Below are 16,001 nucleotides of genomic sequence, written 5' to 3'. Positions count from 1 at the left end.
TTTCTCTGGTTACAAATTTTGTTAACATATCTGTAGGATTCTGGCTAGTGTGTATCTTTTCCAGCTTCAACTGTCCATCTTCCAATGTCGACCATATGAAATGGTACTTGAGATATATATGCTTAGTCTTGGAATGAAATGCAGAGTTCTTTGCAAGATGTATGGCACTCTGGCTGTCATTGTATAACCTACCCAACTCTTGCTTCTTACCCAATTCATCCAGAAACCTTTGTAACCAAATCATTTCTTTAATAGCCTCTGTAGCAACAACATACACAGCTTCTGTTGTTGAAAGAGAAACAACACTTTGGATTTTTTAAACCCAACTAATAGTTGTTCCACCTACAGTAAACACATACCCTGTTGTGCTCCTCCTGTTATCTCTATCACCTGCCATATCTGCATCAACATATCCCTGTAGAGCAATGTTTGAACCACCAAAGCATAATGCTTGATTTGTGGTACCTCTCAAATACCTAAGAATCCACTTCACCGCCATCCAATGTTCTTTTTCTGGATTTTTCATGTGCCTGCTTACAACTCTCACTGCATGTGCAATATCAGGCCTTGTGCAGACCATTGCATACATTAAGCTTCCAACTGCTGATGCATATGGAACTTTAGACATATGAGCCATTTCTTCCAGATTCTTGGGACACGCCTCCTTACTTAATTTGAAATGGCTAGCCAAAGGTATACTAACTGGTTTTGCATTTTGCATTTTAAACCTTTTCAACACCTTTTCTATGTACTCACTTTGAGACAATGTTAATTTGCAATTCTTCCTGTCTCTAGTTATTCTCATACCAAGGATTTGTTTTGTAGCACCCAAATCCTTCATTGCAAATGAGTTTGCCAATTTTCCTTCGAGCACATTTATTTCTTTCATGTTATAACTGACAACAAGCATGTCATCTACATACAATAACAATATAATATAGCTACCATCAGTTTGCGTTTGGAGATAAACACACAATGATCAGAGTGACACCTAGTATAACCTTGTTCAGACATAAACCTGGCAAATTTTAGATACCACTGCCTTGGAGCTTGTTTTAAGCCATACAAGCTCTTCTTCAACCTGCACACTAGTTTCTCCTTCCCTTTTATCTCATATCCTTGTGGCTACTGCATATATATCTCTTCCTCCAAATCCCCATGGAGAAAGGTTGTCTTTACATCTAACTGCTCAAGATGCAAATCTTCAGCTACTACTAGACTTAGAATAGTTCTGATTGAAGTCATTTTCATAACAGGAGAAAATATCTCATCAAAGTCTATACCCTTTTTTTGTGCAAACCCTTTCACCACAAGTCTAGATTTATACCTTTTTCTACCTCCATCTTCTTCCTTCAACTTGTAAACCCATTTATTCTGCAATGATGTTTTACCTGCAGGCAACCTGACTAAGTCCCAAGTCTAGTTATGTGCTAAGGAGTCCATCTCTTCTTTCATGGCTTGCTCCCACTTCTTCTTGGTTTCTACCTGCACTGCATCTTCATAACATTTTGGTTCACCAGAATCAGTCAACAATACATAATATAATGATGGAGATTTTCGTTCAGGGGGTCCACTTATCCTGGTAGATCTTCTAACACCACTTTCAGGTGTTTGAGGTGTTTGTTGCTATTGTGGTTATTGTTCTAGCTATTGATCATTATGATTTTCAGGCACCATCACTTTTCCTTTGATATCGTCAAGCACTGTGTATTCTCTGTTTTCTTTTTCCTGTTTCTTTTCCTGCAACTGATTCTTATACAAGACCTTTTCATTGAATATTACATCTCTGCTCCTAATGATTTTGTGATTTTCATAATCATATAAGTAATAACCAAAATCATTAACACCATATCCAATAAAGGTACATTTCTTTGATTTTTCCTCAAGCTTTGTTCTATTTTCTTTATTAATATGGAAAAAGGCTTCACAACCAAAAGTCTTTAAAAATGAGTAGTTTACCTTTTTACCTGTCCATGCCTCCTTTGGAATACCACCATCCTGGGAACTTGAAGGCCCTCTGTTTATTAGATAAACAACAGTATCTACAACATCTGCCCAAAATTGTAAAGGCAATCCTGCATGCAATATCATGCACCTTGCATGCTCCATGATTGTCCTGTTCATCCTTTCTGACACACCATTTTCTTGTGGTGTTCCTGGAACTATCTTCTCTCTGCGAATTCCATTCTCTGAACAGTACCTATCAAACTCTTTTCTGCAATATTCACCTCCATTATCTTATCTGAGACACTTCAACCTTTTCCCTATCTCATTTTCAACCAAAGCTTTCCATTTCTTGAAAGTATCAAATACATCAGATTTATTTCGAATGCAATAAATCCAGTCTAGTTGCATCATCAATAAGAGTAACATAACAATGAGAGCCACCAAGAGATGATACCTGAGTAGTCCCCATACATCAGTATGCACAAGCTCTAATTTTTTGTTTTTCTTTTCTTTCCCAACTCTAAGGAATCTGACTCTCTTCTGTTTTCCATAAACATAATTCTCACAAAAGTCCAAATCAACATTCTTCAAACCTGGCAACAAATTTCTTGAGTGAAGAATTTGCATCCCCTTATCACTCATGTGCCCGATCCTATGATGCCACAATGTCGTATCCTCTCCTGTAGAGGTTAAAGCATTAACAGAATTAGAAATACCATTGCATAAGTACAATGTACCAACCTTTTCTCCTTTCACTATTACCAGGTATCCTTTTATTGACCTTCCAAGTTTTATCTGTGAAAGTAGTTATGCAACCTTCACCTCCCAACTGCCTTGTTGAAATTATATTTTTCTTTAGATTTGGAACATGCCTTACCTCGTTTAATAGCCACTGGTTTCCATTTTGTTGTTTTATGAAAACTATACCCATTCCAATGATTTTACAAGGTTTATCATCACCCAATCAAACCTGTCCAAAATCTCCTTGAACATAATCATGAAAATGTTTCTTGTCAGGTGTGGCATGGAATGAGGCCCCTGAATCTACCACCCAAGCATCAATAATATTTTCTAATGAAAGAATCAAAGAATCTTGCAACACATCACCTGTTACATTCACTTCATGATTAGTTTCTTGCTACGCGTCTCCTTCTTTTCCCTTCCGAGACTTACAGCCTTTCTTCATATGTCCTTTCTTCCCACATTTCCAGCACACTATCACCGATCTAGACTTTGATTTTCCTTTTCTTGACTTACTACGATATCCTAGGCTCTTTCCTCTTTCCATTTTTTCCCCTAGTCTCTGCAATCAAAGCATTACCTGATGTCTCACCAGAGCTTTTCCGTCGCATTTCCTCGCTAAGGATTGCACCGACAACATCATCAAACTTTAAAGTACTAGATCTAGAGACAAAGTTACTAATGGCCATCACTAATCCATTCCAACTTTCTGGCAATGAGCACAGAAATAACAGATCCCTAACTTCATCATCAAAATTTACCCCTACAGAACTTAACTGACTTGTAACTGTATTAAAATCATTTAAATGGTCTGCAACAGATCTACCTTCTAACATCTTCATATTAAATAAACGCTTCATAAGAAATACCTTATTTGAGGCCGAGGGTTTTTCATATAGTTTGGCCAATGCTGACATTAAACCCTGTGTTGTCATTTCCTTTGAGATATTAAACGCTACCGACGCCGCTAGGCACAGCTGTATTGTTCCAAGTGCCTTTTTGTCGAGAATATCCCATTCTATGTCTATCATACTCATCGGCTTCTTTATCTTTCTGCTCAATGGTAGGTACAGATCTCTCTGATACAAATAATCTTCCATCTGCATCTTCCACAGCTGGTAGTTTTGGCCGTTGAATTTTTCAACCCTAAACCTACCATCTTCTGCCATTTCTCCCACTTGAACTAGGAACCCTTCTCTCCTGTGAGTTAATCAGCCAAATAGACCTTAGGCTTTGATACCAGTTGTTAGAAAATTATATATTGCAGAGCAATGGAACACATAAAATATTGCAGAAATATAAACACAGAAAGCGCATAAAAACATAAAAGACGCAAATATACGTGGTTCACCCAGTTTGGACTACATCCACAGAGAAATAGAGAGTCCTTCTTTTATTATATTATCCAGCAAACTGAAGAGATACAACCTATAGCAGATCCGCTGTAACACCCTCTTTGCTCTCAATCTCCTCTCTCTTCCTTACTCAGAATACAGATCTACATAGACGCAATACAATTCCCTTATATATAGTGAGGGGTTGCCTTCTAGGGGAAAAACCCTAAATTAAACATAACTTCTACTGTCAAATCATCTGACTAATGAACGGCCTAGATTGACTATAAATTACTAGACTTTTACAAGGCAATTTTACATCTATTTTTAGCTTCAAGGGCGCTGCCCCCGAAACCCCATCGGGGAACTGCTGGCCCCCGAACCCCTGCGGGGGAGACAAGTCCCCCACGCACCCCCCCCCCGTGTGGAGGGTTGTACAGTCTTCCTGGGGTATACATCCGGCTGAAACCTTTGAATACAAAAGATAATCAAGCTCCACACCCAAGAAGTTGTTGGAGCTACAACATTAGAGAGAATTTTTGCATGTAGAACATTCCAAAGGTTCAGGATCGAGATCGAGTTGAATTCCTTTCTTGTTGAGAGGAAGTGTTGAAAATAGCAACAAGAAATGATAAAAATAGAATCTAGAATATTCCAACTTTAATTTGTCCTTGAATTAAAATTGTGAATTAAATTCAAATTTAGTCTCACCAGCAACTTGGAAATAATTAATTAATTCATTATGGATTAATTAGTTGGATAAATTCAAGTTAGAAGTCTTTCTGCAGTCATGCAAGAGTTATCCCTTAAATTAAGGATATTATCCCTTATTTAAGGAGATAAGATTGAGTTATATTTGAGTTGTAAATAGTTATCTTAGTTTACTGAGTTAAGTCGAGTTAAATTAGTTCCAAACTATTTGAGGAACTAATTGTGAGTTATCAGTCAGTTGATGCATGCATGCACTCAACAAGTGTACTCCAAATCACTTAAGATTCTCTCATCAAAAACTCATGCATGTCTATTCTGAGAAAGATCAGCTAAATGTCAAGGAAATGTTACTATCAGTTGCATGTTTTTTCCTATAAAGGAAACTCATCCATGCAGTCAAGGGAAGATTCCTTGAGGATTATGTAGTTTTGACAGTGTGTTAGAGTAGTGTCTGAGAGCAGTGCTACATTGGGTGGAGATCATCCCAGAGGTAACTGTACAAGGAAATAGGAGCTTGGAGGATAGAGTGGAAGACTTATGAGAAGTCTATTTTTCCTGTGAGCATCTGTGAGGATTGTACTGAGAGCTGGCCAGCTGTGAGAGCTAAGGATTTGTGCAATTCTGAGATATTTCCAACTTGTATGATAATACAGATAGCATGGTTTTTAGCTGAGGCTTTCCCCTAAGTATTTTCTATGTTTCATGTGCATTGATTCTTCTTCTTATGGTTATATGTGTTCGGCTCTGATTCAACTCGATATTTAAGCTTTCGCAAGTTTTATAGTAGAAGTAGATTATAGTATTTTGCTTTGGTATATTTCATTAACGATTTAATCTACATTCAAATTTTCTACATAGATCTCATCGGTAGATTTTTAGAGAATTTGCAGGAAATTCTACATATTTAGTTCCTGTTCTCCCTCTATCCCTGAAGAACGTTCCACTTTGCATAGCTCCAAACATCAAGGTAATGACATAACCCACTTTTCACACAAGGGCATCTTAATCCAAGTATTCAAAGATCTCAAATACTTACCTCGCGGTCCCTTGAAAAAGTGTCGCTCTACTTCAATGTAGTTGACTAAGGTATCGACTGCAAATTCTTTCATGAATCCTCCTATGACTCGATCAAGCCAATGATCGACAGTGCGCACGATCTAATCTTCATAAGCTTCCAATCTCTGTACTAGCTCCAGGGTCCATAGTATTGGACCGTCAAGCCTCCACCTTCCTTGGTTGTCTACCCATTTAGTGATCCACTCATATAGTTTGATCGGGAAGGTGAAAAAGAAGATGTTGTGTATCTCTATGTATAGGTATCTGTCCAACCACTTTTCTTTCGTCAGAAGCAGATTTATTTGTTCTTGCACCGCGAATTCATGGATCTTTCTATCCAACCACTTCACAATTTATTTCTTTGTCTGATTCCAATGATATGACATCACACATCCCTTTATGCAGATCCTAGTCCTGACAACAAAACCATTTGTTAGCTTAGTGGGTTCTGACCTAGGTTCAGAATTAGTTTTTCCAAACAAATCCCTACACTACTAGCCCTTTCGGCATCAATCCGCGGAGCGCACACTGAAGTCCCACCCGAAGCAGTATGGTGGGATGTTGGAACCAAGTTTTTGCACCCAGAGATCAGTGTAATGTTGTTTTATGTCCTGAATCTTCCTTTGTGTAGATCAATAAACCTTTAAGGCTTATCAATATAACTCCCTTTAATCAGCCTCTAGACCTCTGCGAAGATCTACGACTATCTTTTGTCAACCCTAAATAGGTGAATCAACTACTTACACATATGAAAGATGATTTATAAACTAGTAATTACTTAGATCAGCTTAAGTGTTCAATAACTTCAACATACAACAAGATAATCTTTGCTAAAACAGTTAGCATCAATTGTGTTTGTATAATGCTACAAATCATGTAAAGTCGCGAACCAATATAGTATTATTTCATAAACCCATCATTTATCATAATATAAACGCATTCATGTAAACAGATTAAGAAGACAAAACACAGGAATTTCTAGAATAATCTCTTTACTAATACTTCAGTTCTACTTATAGACTCAAGAGTTTCCTGTGCACTCAGTTGTAGGGGTAGCACATTCAGCTGTGGACTCTACTCTAGGCCTCTGCGCACATAGCTGTGAAGCCTTTCTTATACTCTAAGACTTCTACGCTCTTCCTATTACTGACCCATTACATTCATCTTCCTCTCCTTTGGAATTGAGGGAATTCCTCATCCTCTCACGAGCCACTCCCCTTTTAAGGAAAGAAATAGCGGGTTATGTCTTTATTTCTCCCTTGGATTGTGGAATTTTTGTGCGACTTGGCCATTTCTTAGTACATTAATTGTTGCAACGATGTTGTGGTATGCATTTTATGGACATCCCTATCTTTAGTGGACTTGTACCATCGATGTATTTTTGGCCCGTGAATTTATCCAGCATTGAGAGTTAGCCCGCGACAACTCCTCTTTGGAGTTCAATTGTTGATCCCCCTTAACTTTCTCATTGTAAAGGTTGGGTGTTTTGTACACGGAGGGGTGCAATAGCGGGGTGGGTTTGCTATTAGTGTATTTTTTATTTGAAGCCTTGTGCCAAGTTGGAGGGTTGTTTACCTCTTAGTAACATGCTCCAAACACTGGTCTCATCACAACCCTTTTATTTGCTAGTGGTCAAGTTTAGGTTGTGATTTATTTTCTTGGTTGTTTGATTGTTGTTTGTTATGTTGTAAGCTAGAAAGGTTGTTGTGCCATAATGTATGTGGAAGTGTGTGAAGAGGTTGGATTCTTTGAGTGGGTGCCTTGTTATATTTATTTTTGGTTAGAAAAAATCTCCTCGAATTTTTGTGGGTTGGTGTTCAGGAAGGTTGAAAATCACTGTGAGTTCCCGGGGTGGCCACCTTAGACCTTCTCGATCGTCGTCCCCTATAGTTCCCCTCTTTCTATGAACGGGTTTGCAAATATTGTTCTTTGTTTGATCCTCCCCTTCTAAGCTGGTATCCATGTTTGATTTCTCTTTATTTCATGTTGTTTTCTTCCCTTCTTCATTTTTTCCCCTAGATTTATGGAGGGAAGGGGGAATTGTTGTGAAATGGTGTTCAGGAAGGATGAAAAGCAGCTCGAGCTCCCTGAGTGGCTTCCCCATTCCTTCAAGATAATTGTTCCCTAAAGTTTCCCCATTTTTGTGAAGGCATGGGGATTCAAAAGATTGTACTTTTTTTGAGCCTCCCCTTGTGAGCTTGTAGCCACATTTGATTTATTTCACCTTGTTTTCTTCTTCCTTTCGGTCCCTAGATTATGGAGAAAAGGGGGAATTTTTGTGGATTGGTGTTTGGGAAGGATGAAAAGGAGTGCAAAATCCTAGGGTGGCCTCCCTATTCCTTCTTGTTCATCGTTCCCTTCAATTCCCCCCTTTGTGCAAAGTCATGAGGATTGGAAATCTTGTACCTTGTTTCAGCCTCCCCTCATGAGCTAGTAGCCATGTTTGATTTCCCTTTATTTCACCTTTTTTTTCTTCCCTTCTTCCTTTAGGTCCCTATATTTATGGAGAAAAGGGAGAATTTTTGTGGACTAATGTTCAGTAAGGACGAAATGTAGTGCGAGCTCTCGGGATGTTCAGCCTAGTCCTTCTCGATCGTTGTTCCCTGTAATTCCCTTCTTTTTGCAAGGGCATGAAGCTTGGGGACTCTTCTTCTTTGCTAACAGCCATTTGTTTCTCTTTATTTTACCTTTCTTTATTCCCTTCCTCCTTCTGGCCCCTAGCTTTACGAAGAAAAGGATGAATTGTTGAAGGATTGGCATTCACAAAGGATGAAAAGTAGTGTGAGCTCCCGAGTTGGCCACCCTAGTGCTTCTCGATCATCATTCCTTGCAATTCCCCCCTTTTTACAAGGCGTGTGGCTCATAAAGATTGTTCTTTGTTTGAGCCTCCTCCTGTGAGGGGGTAGACACCTTTTTTTCTCTTTCTTTTATGTGTTTTTCTTCCTTTCCTCCTTTTGGCCCTTAGCCTTATGAATAAAAGGGGGAGTTGTTGTGGTTTGGTGTTCGGGAAGGATGAAAAGCAGTGTGAATTTTGGGGTGGCCACCCTAGTCCTTCTCAGTCACCATTCTGTGTAGGTCCCCCCTCTCTTTGTAAAGGCATGGGGTTTGGGAGCTTGTTTGTCTCCATTTTAGCCTCCCTTTACTGAGTGGGTTATGGACTGCAATTGTCTTGAGGGGGAGGGGTGTTGTTTGATTTTTTCTTGTTGTGATTCATTATGCGTTGAGCGAGATTTTAACATTTTATTGTGGGGGGTTCCCTATTCAGTGTTATGGGGATTTATTGGTAATAGGTTGAAATGACTCTTGGAAACATATATCTCGACTATTGTTATGATGCAGAATGTATAGAAATCTAATACTTAGTGTGAATTGCAGAATCCCATGAATCATCGAGTTTTTAAATGCAATTTGCACCTGAGGCCTCAGTCAAGGGCATGTCTGTCTGGCTATCACATCTCATTTAAACACACTCTCTGAAAATATGTTAGGGAGTATCGGATCTAGTCATCCATGCCCAATGTGGTGTGTTTGAATGAAATACATAAACTAATGTTTCATGGTGTGCATCAATAAGCAGTTATCTTGTCCCCTTGGTTGGGCAGTCAATGTTAGCTTATGTGGATTTTGTATGGCATCGCTCAAACTCTCTCTGATCTCTCTTTTCCTCTGGTTGGGTAAGGCTGATTTTGCTCCAACTTGTGAACTCAGCTCAAGCGAGAACACCCGTTGAGTTTAAGCATATAATCAATTAGAGGAAAAGAAATTTATAAGGATTCCCCTAGTTGTAGCGAGCGAACCCGAAAGAGCTTAGCATGAAAACCTAGTGGCAGTGTCACCTGAATTATAGTCTGTGGAAGAGTCCTCAGTGACAGACCTTAGCTAAGTCCCTTGGAAGGGGGCATCTAAGAGGGAGACAACTCCATCAGGATAGGACCCTGCCACATCACGAGGCGTTGTTGAAGAGTCGGGTTGTTTGGGAATGTAGCCCTAATTGGGTCGTAAATTTTGTATAAGGCTAAATATGGGCAAGAGACCTATAGTGAAAAAGTACCACAAGGGAAAGATGAAAATTACTTTTAAAGGAGAGTTAAAAAGTGCTTGAAATTTTTGGGAGGGAAATGGATGTAGGTTTTCGATGCATGTCAGTCGGATGTGGAATGACTCAGGCTGGTCCATTGCTCGACTTAAGGTGAAAAACAACACGAGCTACAGAATCATCACAAGCACGGTTGGAGTACTACCTGTAGGTTTTTTTTTTTGCGGTGGTTGAGGAATGAAGTGTGAATCCTTGTGGTGGGTCATGAGCACCTGACACTTGTGGTATTGGTTGGAGAGCTTTCCATTCGAACCGTCTTGAAACACAAACCAAGGAATCTTACATGTGTGTGAGTTGATGGGTTTGAAAACTTGTGAGGCACAAAGAAGATGATGGGTGAGATCCCCTCTCTAGGTGGTGCATTGTCGACTGACCTTGGGCTTATGCAAAGGGTTCGAGTGCGAGCACACCTGTTGGGACCCAAAAGATGGTGAACTATTCCTGAGTAGGGTGAAGCTAGAGGAAACTCTGGTGGAGGCTCGTAGCGATACTAATGTGTAAGTCATTTTTCTGACTTGGGTATAGGGGTGAAAGATTAATCAAACCATATAGTACCCTTTTTCCTCTGAAGTTTCCCTCAGGATTATTGGAGCTCACACGCGACTTTTATTGTGTAAAGCAAATAATGAGAAGCATCAAGGGAATAACACCCTCTACCTACTCTCAAAATTTAAATAGGTAAGAGGGTGTTACTTCTCCATTGAGTTGTGCCATGGAAATGAGAGCTCCAGGTGGGCCATTTTTATTAAGAAGAACTGGCGATGCGGGGTGAACCAAAAGTCAAGTTACGGTGCCAAATTTTGTGCTAACCTAGATCCAACAAAGGGTGTTCTTTTATTAAGATAGTAGGATGGTGGTCATGGAAGTCGAAATCTGCTAAGGAGAGTGTAATAATTCACCTACCAAATCAACTAGCCCCAAAAATGGATGGCACTAAAGTGCGCAAGCTATCCTCAACCATCTGAGTAATTACCTAGCTTGGATGAGTAGGAGGATGTTGGGATCATTGAGAAACCTCAGGTGTGACCTTGGGTGGATTGGCCCTATTGAAATATGGAAACAAGAATATTCCAATTTAATTTGTCCTTGAATTAAATTGTGAATTAAAATTGAATTTAGTCTTAATAGCTACTTGGAAATAATTAATTAATTTATTTTAAATTAATTGGTTGGAGAAATTCAGGTTAGAAGTCTTTTTGAAGTCATGAAAGAGTTATCCCTTAAATTAAGGAGATAAGATTGAGCTATATTTGAGTTGTAATTAGTTAACTCAGTTTACTGAGTTAAGTCCAGTTAAATTAGTTCCAAACTGTTTGAGGAACTAATTGTGAGTTAACAGTCAGTTGATGCATTAATGCACTCAACTAGTGCTAATCCAGTTAACTGAATATTCCCTCATCGAAGCTCATGCATGTCTATTCTGAGAAAGACCCAGTTGAGATAAATTTTCAAGGACAGTGTACTATCAATTTCATGTTTTTTCTCATGGAGAAAACTCATGCATGTAGTCAAGGATTCATCCTTGAGGATTGCATAGTTTTGAAGGCTAGTTTTCCACTTGGTAATAAGCTAATCATCCGCAAGGAACAACACAAGGAAATAGGAGCTTGGAGGGTAGAGAGGAAGGTTGGAGAGAAGCCAAGATTTCCTTGAGCATATGTGAGGATTGTACTAAGAGCTGGCTAGTTGTGAAAGCTAAGGCTTTGTATAATTCCTATGTATGTCCACCATGTATAATAATACAATAGTGTGGGGTTTTTATCTGAGACTTTCGCCAAAGTATTTTCATGTGTATTGTGCCATTGATTCTTCTTCTTCTGGTTATATTATTCAGCTCCATATTTAATCTTCTGCAAATTGATAGTAGAAGTAGGTTATAGTATTATGCTTTGATTTATATCACATTATCAGGTTAACCTATCATAGATTTTCTACATGGTATCAGAGCTATGAACAATGTACTAAGAAGAGAATTTTGAAGTTTGAAGTTTGAAGATGCAAGTGAAAATCCAATTCATATCATACTTCAAGGTTGGCTAATGGCATTCTATGGCTTGAGACTCGAGTATGCCTTGGAATGTAGCTCGAATTACATAGCATGGAAAGATAGAATGGAGGTTGTATTAGAAGACAATGACTTGAAGGAATTCATTGATCAAGAAATCCCAAAGCTGTAGGAATTTACAGGGTAAGTTCCACAGAAAGAATACCAAAAGGACACCGCTCACAACCAGATCTCAAATCAATACACCAGTATTTTTGACGTGGTTAAAACCCTCAGAGTGCAAGGAGGGAAACAGTCCACGGCCTGTCCCAACGTGGGTACTACAGGAAATTTATTAATCAAAGAATGAAAATTTACATAAGCTTCTCTCATGCACGGATTACCCGAACAATGACCCTCCATGCGCTTTAAATAGAACTCATGGACCAATCGGGTGTCAAGCCACGGATCAAGTGTCGGTAATACCGAGGTGAGAGTGAACCGTCGGATCACTACATATCGTGACCGTCGGATTGTAAGTTACAAAATGTACAACGGTAAAGAAACACACTTTACCTAACTCTAACCTAACTCTATACTAGACCAAGTTGAACTTAACTATATCCTATGTGTCGGAATATCCTAACATCCCCCCTTAAGAACAACTTGGGATAGGATTGAAGGATTTACAAATATGACACAATAGGAGAAGGAAGGAGGCACTAGAGCCTATCCCCCCTTAGTGACAACTTCCTGAACTCCAAGCATATATCGAAGTTTAGCGAACTTCGCCTCTGTGAGAGCCTTTGTGAAGATGTCTGCAACCTGATCATCTGTTGGACAATATTGCACTTCAAGAACATGGTCATGAATGAGCTTTCTGATGAAGTGCATGTGTAGTTCAATGTGTTTGCTGCGCTGATGCTAGACTGGATCTTTGCATAGCTGAATGGCACTTTGATTATCACACCAAAGTGTGGTTGGATGCTGCTGCTCAAAGCCAAACTCTGATAGGATCTGACGAAGCCACAAGGCTTCCTTACTAGCTTCCACGGCACCACGATACTCTGCTTCTGCTGAAGAAAGAGAAATTGTAGCCTGTTTCTTACAAGCCCATGTAATAGGTCCTGAACCAAGAGTGAAGACATAACCGGCAGTAGACTTCCGATCATCAGGGTCACCAGCCCAATCAGAATCAGTGAAACCAACTAACAGAGGAGCTGCTTTGGCACTGTAATGAATCCCAAACTGTACTGTACCTCGAACATAACGAAGTATTCTTTTAGCTGCTTTCCAATGACTTTCACGGGGGTTTTGCATAAAACGAGCAACAAGGCCAACAGCAAAGGAAAGATCAGGACGAGTATGGGTTAAATACAAGAGTTTTCCGACAAGTTGACGGTATAAGGTAGCATCAACTTCAGGAGAAGTACAAGAGACTGAAAGTTTGACTCCAGACTGAAAGGGAGAAGGGGCTGGCTTACAGTCTTCCATGTGAAAATGACGAAGAATATCACAAGCATACTTGGACTGGGAAAGGAAAATACCCTCTTGGGATTGCAAGACTTGAAGACCGAGAAAATAGTGTAAGTGGCCTAAGTCTGTCATTTCAAATTTCTTTTTAAGGCTTGACTTCACATGGTTTATAAGGTTGGGATCACTACCAGTAAGAATAAGATCATCAACATAAAGAACAAGGACGATAAGAGAGTTGCCCACTTTCTTGGTGTAGACAGTATTGTCAGAATGACACTTAGAAAAGCCAGATTCTAAAAGAAAGCTATCCATTTTGGCATACCAAGCCCGAGGAGCTTGCTTGAGGCCATAAAGGGATTTCTTAAGTCGACAAACAAGGCTGGAGTCTGTTTGTATGAAGCCAATGGGTTGTTCCATATAGATTTCTTCCTGCAAGTCCCCATGCAAGAAGGCAGATTTAACATCCATCTGATGGACTTCCCATTTTAAAGAGGCAGCAAGGGAAAGAACAAGGCGGATAGAGTTCATTTTGGCAACAGGGGAGAAGGTTTCAGTGTAGTCAATGCCTTCAACCTGTGAAAAGCCCTTAGCAACGAGACGAGCTTTATGTTTATCAACTTTCCCATCTGGTCCATACTTGGTTCTGTAAACCCATTTACATCTAACAAGTTTGCGTCCCTTTGGTAGAGGAACAAGATCCCATGTATCATTTGTCATCAATGAATGATATTCTTCATTCATAGCTGCTTCCCAATGTGGATGGCCTGAAGCTTCTGCAAAAGTGTCAGGATCATGATTTACTGGAGCTTGAGCCAGTAAAGAAGAGGCTCTTTCAAACTGAGAACGTGTACGTCGCTGATCTGTAGGATCACCGGCAAGATCACCTGCTGCATCCCGAGTAGCACGGACCCATCTTGGAAGTTGAGGATCCTGAGAAGGTGGGGGAGGATTATCATCCTCGCTTTCATCATCTGAAGAAGAAATGTTTTCAAAAGTAGAAGAGATAGGAAGAGGTGGCACATCCGCCGGACTAGGCTCGCAGGCCGATTTATTTTCATCAAATTTTACATCTCTTCTAATGATAACATTTTTGGACTTAAATGGAATAAGTCTATAACCTTTTACATCTTCAGAATATCCAACAAAAGTACATTTCTCACTCTTAAGTTCTAAAGCTTTATGCTTTTCATCTGGAATATGGGCCCATGCTTCACTTCCAAACACACGAAAGTGACTTACATCTGGTTTAATGGAACTCCAAGCTTCTTCTGGAGTGATATTCTCTAGAACCTTAGTAGGAGTGCGATTGATTATATAATTTGCACAATTAATTGCTTCGGCCCAAAAACTAAGACTGAGTCCTTTAGATTGCAGCATACAATTAGCCATTTCCTTTAAGGTGCGATTTTTCCTTTCAGCTACACCATTTTGTTGTGGAGTGTATGGAACAGTATGTTGCATTTGAATTCCATTTTCGGTGCAAAAGTTGATGAATGTGTTTTTAACATATTCTCCACCATTATCAGTTCTTAGCTTAAGAATTTGATGTCCAGATTGTTTTTCAACAAAGGCTTTGAAGGCCAAAAAAGTGTTAAATACTTCACTCTTGAGTTTTAAGAAGTATACCCAAGTGCGTCTGGAGAAATCATCAATGAAAGTTACGAAGTACTTGCAGCCAGAGAATGAAGCAACAGGAAGAGGACCACATAAATCACTGTGCACAAGCTGTAAAGGGGCTGAGGCGTGCCAAGAGGCACGTTTGTCAAAACTGTCCCGATGATGTTTTCCGAGTACACATCCGGAACAAACACCATCTCTGCAAGATATCATAGGAAGACCTGTCACCATATTTTCTTTACATAGATGCTGAAGGGAGCGATAGTTTAAGTGACCAAATCGCTCATGCCAAAGTTTGCTCACTTCATCATTATGAGCAACAAATACTGAGGGAAGATTGGATGACCCAAAGTTGTGAAACTTATACAACCTTTTGGAATCATCAGCAAGACCAGTAGCTAGAATCTGTTTAGGATCTTTTAGATCCTTGATTACAACATCATGAGGTGAAAATTCAACAATTTTACCTTCACCTGAATGAGTTATCTGATAGACAGATAGAAGGTTGCAGGATAAGGTTGGAACACATAATACATCATTAAACTGACCATTGTCTAGATGAACAGTTCCAGTCCCTACAACATTAAGAGATCTATCATCACCAATATATATATTTTTGGTGTTACAATCATTTAAAGAAGAAAACATGGCTTGATTTTTGGCCATGTGACAAGAGGCTCCAGAATCAATGAGCCACTCATGAGAATGAGAAGAAGAAGAAGATACATTTAATGCATAACCAGACTGAGATGATTGATAATGACATGCAGAAAGTGCCATTCCGGAAGTTGAAGTTGAAGTAGGCTCCACATGGATGTTATGTTTCTTCATTGCGGCTTCCAAGGCTTCCATCTTCTTAAAGCATTTAGATTCTAAGTGGCCATCTCGATTACAAAAGTTACAATGTCTATCAGACTTCTTCCATTTGTTTTTATTGGTCTTATCATTTTGCTGAAATGATCTTTCATTTTGAGGCTGAGATGGTTTAGGACCATTCTTTTGAGGATATGACTTCTTAGGATTCTTTGAATTTGGTTGC

The 16,001-nt window shown here is 39.4% G+C and overlaps 2 pseudogenes; both read left to right on the top strand.

Annotated features, from left to right (window-relative positions):
- Positions 1-9,087: 9,087 nt before the first annotated feature.
- On the top strand, positions 9,088-9,241 carry LOC149228698 (5.8S ribosomal RNA; annotated as a pseudogene).
- Positions 9,242-9,488: 247 nt separating this feature from the next.
- Positions 9,489-10,969, top strand: LOC149228697 (25S ribosomal RNA; annotated as a pseudogene).
- Positions 10,970-16,001: the final 5,032 nt, after the last annotated feature.

Source organism: Pinus tabuliformis, chromosome J (assembly GCF_031772625.1).
Source record: "Pinus tabuliformis cultivar Carrire ecotype Pingquan chromosome J, CPIR1, whole genome shotgun sequence".
Classification (NCBI taxonomy): domain Eukaryota; kingdom Viridiplantae; phylum Streptophyta; class Pinopsida; order Pinales; family Pinaceae; genus Pinus; species Pinus tabuliformis.
This window is presented reverse-complemented; position numbering and strand designations above follow the sequence as displayed.